The sequence below is a fragment of the Mus pahari genome, chromosome 7 (genome assembly GCF_900095145.1).
Source record: "Mus pahari chromosome 7, PAHARI_EIJ_v1.1, whole genome shotgun sequence".
Classification (NCBI taxonomy): domain Eukaryota; kingdom Metazoa; phylum Chordata; class Mammalia; order Rodentia; family Muridae; genus Mus; species Mus pahari.
Genome location: NC_034596.1, coordinates 62,024,269 through 62,034,951, shown reverse-complemented (window position 1 = coordinate 62,034,951; position 10,683 = coordinate 62,024,269). Strand labels below are relative to the sequence as shown.

Sequence of the window (10,683 nt, the reverse complement as noted above, 5' to 3'; positions counted from 1 at the left end):
AGCCATCATGTGGCTGCTGGGATTTGAACTTAGGACCTCTGCTCACTCTGTTCCTGTTCTCCCCTGTCAGGCCCACTCGTTCCGGCCCAAAGATTTATTATTATATGTAAGTACACTGTAGCTGTCTTCAGACACATCAGAAAAGGGTGTCAGATCTCATTACTGACAGTTGTGAGCCACCATGTGGTTGCTGGGATTTGAACTCAGGACCTGCAGAAGAGCAGTCAGTGCTCTTAACTGCTGAGCCCTCTCTCCAGTCCCCCAAAATATTTTATTTGCCTTGATCTGGGTTTCTTCTCCCTCAGTTCCTATTTTTCATGTATTTAGTCTTTTCATAGTGTCCCAGATTTCTCAGACTGTTTTTTTGTTTGTTTGTTTGTTTGTTTGTTTAAGACTGTGGAGGGCTTTGGGGGCTGCCTTCTAGGAATTTGGCAGGAATTTGACATTGGACTGGGACAGAGAAGTAGGCTAAGACAGGAATTTGGCCTTGGGCTAAGACTGGGAAGTACGCTCAAGATATAAAAGCAGACTGGAAAAAAAAAAGTAAACCTGTTTCAGCTTCAGAACTGGCTGGAGCCATGTATGTTATAGTGCTGTCTAGTTGTCTTTTTCTTTTCAATCCTCGCTCCATCCCTGGAGACCTGCTGACTGACTGAGCTGGCTTGGTCATCCGACATTTTCCTTAAGCAAGGTATGTATTTCTTCCAGCTCAATGACTAACAACCTTCTTGAATCCCTTACAAACTGCCTTAGTGGTGCTTGCATCAAAGGTTTCTACGTTTTTCATTTTCAGTGTAGTCTCAGTTTAGGTTTTCTTTATTGATTCTATTTCTACTTGCAGGTCTTGAACTTGAGCTATCTTATTAATTTCCTTTCAGTGTTTGTGTTTTCATAGATTTCTTTAATGGACTTACTCACTTCCTCTTTCAAGACCTCTAATATATTCATAACGGCCCTTTTGAAATCCTTATCTTCTATTTCAGGTATGTTGAACTTCTGAGGGTCGACTATAGTATAGTGGAGTTGTTGGACACATGTGTTCTTATGCTGGTGTCCAGGCATCTGAGTTTGGGATGATTGTAATTCTAGGTGCTGATAGCTGGTGTTGTCTTTGTTGAGTGTGTTTTTCTTTTCTTGATTTTGTTGTTGTTGTTGTTGTTGTTGTTGTTGTCTTTTCTCATTTTTAGGACAATGTGATGGCTGCCAGATGTAGCCATTGGGGTTTTCAGGTAGAATGTGTTTCTTGGTTTTGGGAGCTGACAAATGGAGATGGGCTAAAAGTAGGGGAGACCAGAGAATCCACAAGAGGGACAAAAGTGGGATGTACCATGAGGATCTTCATAGTTCCCTGGGAATACAGGCAGAGAGGGAGGAGAGGCCACAGTCAGTAATCAGCCATAGAGCTGAGCGTGAGACTGGGGGACTAGATTTAGAGAACAGGGGGAAGAGCAGAGATGTGAAGATCTCTTACCAGGTTTCCTGGCCAGTAGGGCCCCAGTTTTTGCATCTTGATGTTGAGTTTTAAATGACTCATCAGTGTGGCATAGGCTATGTTTGTTTAAGCTGAAGCAACACTAAGTTCTAAGCACTATTTCCTGAGAGGATTGACTTCTGAAACAAGTGACATGGCAGGCAAATATCATCTGGGGTATTTCCTCTATGATGCCAGATGATGGAAGAAAATGAAAGAACCACTCTATTATTATTTCTGTATTAGGTTCAAAGAGAGAGGGAAGACAGTCTAGTAGCCTTAAAAGAGATAACAAATAGATCCCCAAGAGTCAGCATTTGACTACAAGTGCCTGGGAGCTAAGTAATAGCACCAGAATTTCACCAGATATGAAAAGGAAATTGAATATTATTAGTACTTATGTTGTCAATAACCTAAACCAAGGGATGAAATAAAAAGTTATGAGAAAGTTTAGGAAAAGATAATTTTCTCTTCTTGGATCTAAGTGGGTGAAACCATTTTATTTGCCATTTATTGTGTGGGTTATAGAAATGGAACTTATAATAGACTTGAATGGGCTGGATAACTGTCTTAGTCAGGGTTTCTATTCCTGCACAAACATCGAGATCAAGAAACAAGCTGGGGAGGAAAGGGTTCATTCATCTTGCACTTTCCACATTGCTGTTGATCACCAAAGGAAGTCAGGCCTGGAACTCAAGCAGGTCGGGAAGCAGGAGCTGATGCTGAGACCATGGAGGGATGTTCTTTACTGGCTTGCCTCCCCTGGCTTGCTCAGCTTGCTTTCTTATAGAACCCAAGACTACCAGCCCAGAGATGGTACCACTCACAAGGGGCCCTCCCCNCTTGATCACTAATTGAGAAAATGCTCCACAGCTGGATCTCATGGAGACATTTCCTCAATTGAACTCCTTTCTCTGCAATAACTCCAGCTTGTGTCAAGTTGACACACAAAACCAGCCAGCACAATAACAGTTATGATAACTGATAGTGACTAAAAAGCTATAGAATAAGGCTTATGTACAATTAAGAAAATACACTGAAAAGAACAATAGAATTTCAATAGAACACAGTTGGTAGTTGTGATGGTTTGTATGAGCTTGGCCCAGGGAGTGGCAGTACTAGGAGGTGTGGCCTTCTTGGAGTAGGTGGGGCCTTGTTGCAGTAGGTGCATCACCATGGGCAAGGGCTTTTTTTTTTTTTTTTTTTCTGATGCAAATATTCCACATTAGTTATTTTATGCATTAGTTTCTCCCCTCAACAGTCTTGTGGTGACCACATCTTTTAAATCTGTAAATAATATCAAAAGAATCTTAGTCTTTGCCAGGAGTAGTGGCTCTTGCCTTTAATCCCAGCACTTGGGAAGCAGAAGCAGGCAGATTTCTGAGTTCGAGGCTAGCCATGTCTACAGAGTGAGTTCCAGAACAGCCAGGGCTACAGAGAGAAACCCTGTCTCAAAAAAAAAAAAAAAATAAACAAACAAACAAAAAGGAATCTTAATCTTTGAAACCTTCACAAAGATTTTTATTTTACAATCCACCCTGAATAACAAGGCTGCAAGAATAACATTTCCTATATCCAAATATTTTAAAGCTGTACCCAAAAGAAAGAGAAAAAATCCACACCAGAACCCCAGAAATGACCACATATGCTTGGCTAAGGGCTAAGGTACCCCAGCAGCCAAAAATAAAATAAAATATCCAAATTATTAGCATTAATTTAATTCGATTGTAACTTCAATAGTCATTTTGTCATTGACAATGATTGCTTGAGCACAGGGGTGAGTCCCCAAGGGCTGGTAGTGGAAGCTGTTGAGCAGAGCAGCATCTCCTCCCTCCATCTCTGCCCTGGCAGCTCCCACTTGTGCACAGTCCCACAGTTACTGCGTGGGTGCTTAATAAAAATCCCACCACGCAAATGTCTATTAAGCAGATAACAGGGAAGAGTAAAAAAAAGCTAAGCAAGACAATTGTTCTCTCTTTGGGATATGATTATTTCCCTTGTGTATGAAGTATTCAGCAACATAAGAAAAGGAAAAGAGGGCTGGTGAGATGGCTCAGTGGGTAAGAGCACCGGACTGCTCTTCTGAAGGTCCGGAGTTCAAATCCCAGCAACCACATGGTGGCTCACAACCATCCGGAACAAGATCTGACTCCCTCTTCTGGAGTGTCTGAAGACAGCTACAGTGTACTTACATATAATAAATAAATAAATCTTTAAAAGAAAAGAAAAGAAAAGGAAAAGAACACTTTATAGTCTCTAAACACAAGGCTGAGCTCAGTAGGGCAGGTCGACTGTGAGCATTTATATTTCTACTTCCAGGTATGGTCGTCTGATGTCTTGCCTCTGCTTGTTTCCGTGTCTGAGTCCTCACACTGCAGTGCAGCTGCTTCTCCATGGGGAGAACAGGCTGGAACTACAGCTTTGTAAGAAGCCATTCTTTCCAAACCCGTTTCTCCGTAGCTGCTCTGTCCTCACGTGGAACTCCTTGAGTTCATCCTGTGTGAGTGGAAGGCAACTCTCATCATTTTCAGGATATTCCTGCCATCTCATTGCTTTTAATAACCTGTGCTGTGCTTCCAGAGAGCATGACAGGACCTCCCCTTCTTCTACCACGGGTAGAGAAAGACCGTTGTGAAGACAAACTTGCTCTCCATTTTCCTTTGGTTTGGGTGTGTGACTGCCCTCCAATCTTAGCCCCACCGGCTTGTTACAGCCTCCATTTCGTTCATCCTTCGGAGTCTTCAGGAACTCACTCTTTCTGTCTGTGGCTCATCGGGTCAATTTGGTCAGGTAAGAGGAGCTGATCTCAATCGGAGGGGGAGGGACTCTGAGAGGGAGGTGGTGCCGGCTTAGACATTGGGACCACAGTTGACACTTTGTTCCCATTTGCATGGTGGGATCCTGAGGAGGTGAAAGCAGAAGAACAGGCAGCAGCAGAATCCTCTTTGAAAATTGTTTTGATGACTAGCATCTTTGAGGGTTGCTTGGCACTAGGTGACTTTTCCCACATTATAGAAGGGGTCCCAATAGGTCTGCAAGACTGATTCTGTTTGCCAGCTTCTGGATTCAAAGACTGGAAGTCTTCCTCTTCAAGATGTAACTTAAATAGGCAAAACATGGGCATCTGCACAGTGAGTGAAAAACACTATTCATAACAAGGTCATTGCTAGAAAGACAAGTGGTCTCAAGTGTGGGCAAGAAATGTCATCAAGGTGACAGGTCACAAATGTAATAGGGCTTCAGAAGTGTAAGAGAGCCTCTGCGCAGTCAATTCCAGTGGCAAAATATCCACAACCAAAGCTTTTAAAACAAATCTCATTATCTTACACAACTGCTCAAAGCAGTGTGCAGATGCTTTTATCGGGTTTCACCTTCAAAACCTAAAGATATAAGAAGTCTTGTTTTGTTTTTTGAAAAAGGAATCCAACAGAAACTTGATATATTTTTCCTGCCACAGAACAGCAGCAAATTTCTTGGTATAAAGCTCCTAAATATATATCCTATTTCGGGTGCACTTTAGAATACTGGCACAGTGTTGATTTTATGTATGCTTGTAATCTGAAGAGTACTGTAAACCGGGCGTGGTGGCGCACACCTTTAATCCCAGCACTCAGGAGGCGGAGGCAGGCAGATTTCTGAGTTCGAGGCCAGCCTGGTCTACAAAGTGAGTTCCAGGACAGCCAGGGCTATACAGAGAAACCCTGTCTCGAAAAACCAAAAACAACAACAAAAAAAAGAGTACTGTAAGTTCACTGACTCTTCTTACAAAGTAGAGATTTCTACATTCAGCAGGTCTCTTTTTGAGAGTTTTAATATATTTTAATAACTTTTTCATTATTGTTTTACATGTCTTTAAAAAGATTTATTCTTAGATTTGTCCATTTTTTGTTGGTAATGAAAAGATGAATCATTAAAAATCCATTTTAAGCATAAGACATCATGAGATGATGAAGCAGGAATATAATGAATTCAGAGACAGACATAGGAAGAACTACCTACAGGAAGAATGATCTACATGGGAAGACTTATATCAAAAACAATTAATTTTAATGTGGCCTGTGATCAACTCTAGCAGTTGATTCTCTTTATTACTAAACATTTAATTCTCTTAACTTTTTGGCATAAACAATCATTTCCTACTTTAATTATTTTATCCTTTTGTTTCTAATACTCATTTTTAACATGTTACTGCCCTTAATACAATAAGAACTTAAATAAAATTTAAATAAAAAGTATAGTAGTGAAAACCTTATATTACTCCTGAATTTTAAGAAATTGCCTCTAACTACTTCTTTAAAGATATTTCTGGTCTTTATAATGGAAACTCTTCTTATGGATAATAGACGTTTAAATTGTATTCAATTTGCCTAAGGATAGGATTATTTGTGCTTCTTTCAAATTACTAGCTGGAATTGAATATATCAAATGCATAGGCTTAGCTTTAGTTTTTCTCTATAGTAATATATAAATGATATATATTACATGAAAACATTTTTGTCCTAATAAAACAGACTTGTGTTTCTGGGAAAAATATGAATATACTTTGATTATTTTATAATTTTTAATACTTGCTGAGGAAAGTTTGTAAATAGTAATGCTGTTATCATCCTGGTTAGTAGGATATTCTTCCCTCATATGTTGATTTAGAAAAATTTTTCACTCATTCTTACTACAAGAAACCTTGTATTACAAATAATACCCTTGTCAGCTTTGTTAGATTTACTTTTCAAATATTTGAATTTCTTGTGTTCTGTGTATGTGTTTGTGTGAGTGGTATGTGCATGAGTATTTTTAACTATTAATAGCTTAGTGATTATGGAGATATTCTGCCTTCCTATGTTTTTTGGCAACTTACATAATACATATGTATATCTATATACATATGCATATGTATATGCGTACATTTACTAATTATAGTACAACATATCTGTGGTGTGTATGGTATTTTTGTTGGAGGTTTTTCTTATGCTGTTGATATAAATGTTTTGAACCATTCTGTTTGTTTTTAATCTTATTTTTATCTCTCTTCATATTTTATGTCACAAGTACCAATGTGCTCATCTGAATGAAAATGGCCCCATAGACTCACAGGGAGTGGCATTATTGGAGGTGTAACCTTGTAGGAGTAGGTGTGGCCTTGTTGGAGGAAGTGTGTCACTGGGGTGTGGTGTGGGCTTTGAGGTTTCAGATGCTCCAGCCAAGCCTAATGGCTCACTATCCTTGCTGTTTGCAGATCATTATATGGAATTCTCAGTTACCTCTCTGGAGCTATGTCTGTCTACAAGCCACATTGTTTGTCCCCATGATGATAATGGATTTAACCTCTCAACTACAAGGCAGCCACAATTATATTGCTTTATAAGAGTTGTCCTGGTCATGGTGTATCTTCACAGCAACAGACTTTAAGATATTTGGTTTCTCTCTGTTATTCTGATTGCTGTGTCTTCATCTGTATGTTTGTGGAGATATAGCTCATTTAGCTATCACTTTTATAGGTCTTACTGGTCTTCTAGTTTAAAACCAAGATGGCTTGGTTTGCTGGACTCATTATGTATCTTAATTTTCTTCTGTTTCCTGTCTCTGTTTTTTTTTTGTCATGTGAGTAGTGTCTGTATTTCCATTTTCAACACATTACTTTCACTATGCTTTAAATTTTTAACTTTTAGAAGCAATGCTCCCTTTTGTTGTAATAACTACTCAGTCTTTATTGCCATTTTGTTTTTTTCAGCATATCTATATCTATATCTATATCTATCTATCTATATATATAATTTGTATTTTATAATTAATTATTTCAAGATTGAAGTCATACTTTATACTTCTAATTTACTTTTAATTAATTTATTTATTTTGGTTTTGCTTCAATTTCTATTTTGTAATGATACCTTAAACTTTTTTTTTAACTTTTAAAATTCTGAGTTTATATCTTCCTTAACTCTCTGATATACCAAGACCTATGTTGGATATCGTTTTTCAGTAGAGACTTAACCGATTTTGTCAGTTACTTTGGTTGCTACAATCACCGATTTGATTTCTCTTTTGTTACTAGAGATCAGGAATGTAGAGTTTGTTCACTGATCTCTCTAAATTTGCTTTACACTCAGATTTTGCAAAGATTCCCTTTTCAGTGCTCCTGAGAAATCTACCCCTTTCATTTTGCTAACAATCTAGTGATGTTCTTCAGTTCCAGTTTGCTGTTTGAATGCTTCTATTTTTCAACTCTTAGAGATTTCTTTATTTTCTTTTTTTTACATTTACCAGTAAATTTTATGATTTAATTTTCTTTACAGCTGAATAGAATGCAGTTTTACATTATGTAGCACAAGCTTAATGTTCATTCATCAGTTGAAGGGCATTGAGGTTGTTTTACTTTCCTTTTGTGAACAGAGAGCAATAAACATGGCTGAGGCGTTGGTTGTCAAGTCCTTCAGCAAATGCCAAGTGGTATTAACATATCCTATGGTAGATATATCTGAATATTTTCAATAATTTCCATAGTTATTCCCATGACTACATCAGTTAGCATTTCTACCAACAGTAAACCAGGGTGATCTTTTCTCTGCACTTACACCAGCATTTGTTATAAGCTGTTTTCTTCATCTTCAATGTTTTCATTAGCGTTAGTTTGCACTTTATTTATTTTCATTTTAAGTAGAAACATGTCATATAATAAGATAATAATAGAATCTAATTATATTTTGGTGAAAGATTGCTTTTAAAGTTTGATTCAACCTCCTAACTAGAAGTCCTGCAGTGCTTTAAATTTGGTATCTTGACAAATGATTCCTTTATACCAGATATACAGCTTTACTAATAATGAGAGATGTTAAAGACTATTGCTAAGTTTTTTCTCTTCCTCCTTCTCTTTGTCCAATATTACCAGAGGGTAATACTATGTAGCCAAGAATGACCTTGAACTCCTGAATCTCCTGCCTCAACCTCTTCAAGTGCTAGGATTAGAGCCAGGCAACTTTATGGCTATTTCTAAATTAATTTAATCTTGATTAATATAATGTGATATTAATATTTATTTTATATTTTATTTAATATTTTATTAATGTGTGTACTTGGTGTGTGTGTATTTCTCTGTGTGTAGGTGTTTGTGTGTGTGTGTGTGTGTGTGTGTGTGTGTGGTATGAATGTGATTTGCAGGACACATGCTCCACTATGTTGATAACAGCCTTATTTATAATAACCAGAAGCAGGAAAGAACTTAGATGGCCTTCAACAGAGGAATGGATACAGAAAATATGGTACATTTACACAGTGGAGTAATACTCAGCTATTAAAAACAATGACTTCATGAAATTCTTAGACAAATGGATGGAACTAGAAAATATCATCCTGAGTGAGGTAACCCAGCCACAAAAGAACACACATGGTATGCACTCACTGATAAGTGGATATTAGCCCAAAAGCTCGGAATACTCAAGTTACAATTCACAGATCACATGAAGCTCAAGAAGAAGGAAGACCAAGGTGTGGATGCTTCAGTCCTTCTTAGAAAGGGCAACAAAATAGTCATGGGATGTAGAGGGTGGGAGGGACTTGGGAGGAAGAGAGGAGGGCAGGGGTGGGGGGTGGGGGGAGGAAGGATCAGGTATGGAAGGAGAAGGGAACAATGATATACAAAGGGTCAGGAATTTGAACAGAGGTATGTAGCAATGGAGGATGGGGAACTGGGGGATGCCAGGAAAGCAAGAAGCTCCCAGAACCCAACAGGGATAAGATTAGCTGAAATGTCTAACAAAGGGGAGGGAGAACCTGTAGAGACTATATCCAAGACTATGTAGGCAAGGCCCCTGGTTGGGGTATGGGGCCACCCACCCTTCTCAAAAATTTTAATCCACAATTACTCCTGTCTAAAGGAAATACAAGGACAATGTGTGGAGCAGAGACTGAAGGAAAGGCCATCCAGACACTGCCCCACAATGGGATCTATCCCATATACAGACACCAAACCGAAATACTATTGCAGATGCCAAGAAGTGCTTGCTGACAGGAGCCTAATATAGCTGTCTCCTGAGAGGCTCTGCCAGAGCCTGACAAATACAGAGACAAATACAGAGACAGATGCTCACAGCCAACAATTGGACTGAGCACAGGGTCCCCAATTGATGAGTTAGAGAAAGGACTAAAGGAGCTGAAGGAATTTGCCACACCATAGGAATAACAACAGTATTATCTAACCAGAACCCTCCAGAGCTCCCAGGGACTAAACCACCAACCAAAGAGTACACATGGAGGGACGTATGGCTCCAGCCGCATATTCAGCAATGGATGGCCTAGTTGGTCATCAATGGGAGGAGAGGACCTTGGACCTGTGAAGGCTTTATGCTCCAGTGTAGGCGAATGCCAGGGAGATAAGGTGAGAGTGGGTGGGGGAGCACCCTTATAGAAGCAGGGGGAGGAGGACGGGATAGGGGGTTTCTGGAGGGGAAACTGGGAAAGGGGATAGCATTTGAAATGTAAATAAGTAAAATATCTAGTTAAAAAAAAGAATATGGATTTGCAGATGCCATGGTACACATATGGAAGAATGGGCAACTTTGTGAAGAATGGACAATCTTTATGTGAAAATGGGTGAGAGAACTCAGGTTTCCAGGCTTAGATAGCAAGTGACTTAAGCCTCTGAGCCATGCCGCCCGCCCTAAGTCAATTTTCTACTTCCAAAGTTGAAATCGGAAACACTCTGTGAAAGGTGGGGCATTGCTATTTTGTTTTACACAGAAGCTAGAACTATGATGCATTATCACAAGGGAAATTTACATGCTATTTAGAAGGCCTAAGTGATGAAGCCCCAATTAGCACTCATTGTTCATGTCTAGGTCACCATTATAGTTGCTGAATGATTGGATGCACTGCAGGCTCACCTCCCCACAGAATGACAATTTTTTTCCTTTTAATTATTTTATTAGATATTTTTTCATTTGCATTTCAAATGCTATCCCGAATGTCCCCTGTACCCTACCCCCCCCCCCCCCCCGCTCTATCCTTTCCTCTTAGCTCTAAACTTTGTCTCTGTAGCTCCTTTCATGGGTATTTTGTTCCCTATTCTAAGGAGGAATGAAGTATCCACCTGTTGGTCTTCCTGCTTTTTTGGTTTTCTTGTACTTTGTAAAATGTATCTTGGGTATTCTAAGTTTCTGGGCTAATATCCACTTATCAGTGAGTGCATATCTAGTGACTTCTTTTGTGATTGGGTTACCTCA

General features: G+C 39.1%; 1 pseudogene; it reads right to left on the bottom strand.

Moving 5' to 3' along the window:
* Positions 1-3,780: 3,780 nt before the first annotated feature.
* Positions 3,781-4,595, bottom strand: LOC110324040 (annotated as a pseudogene).
* Between the last annotated feature and the right edge of the window lie 6,088 nt (positions 4,596-10,683).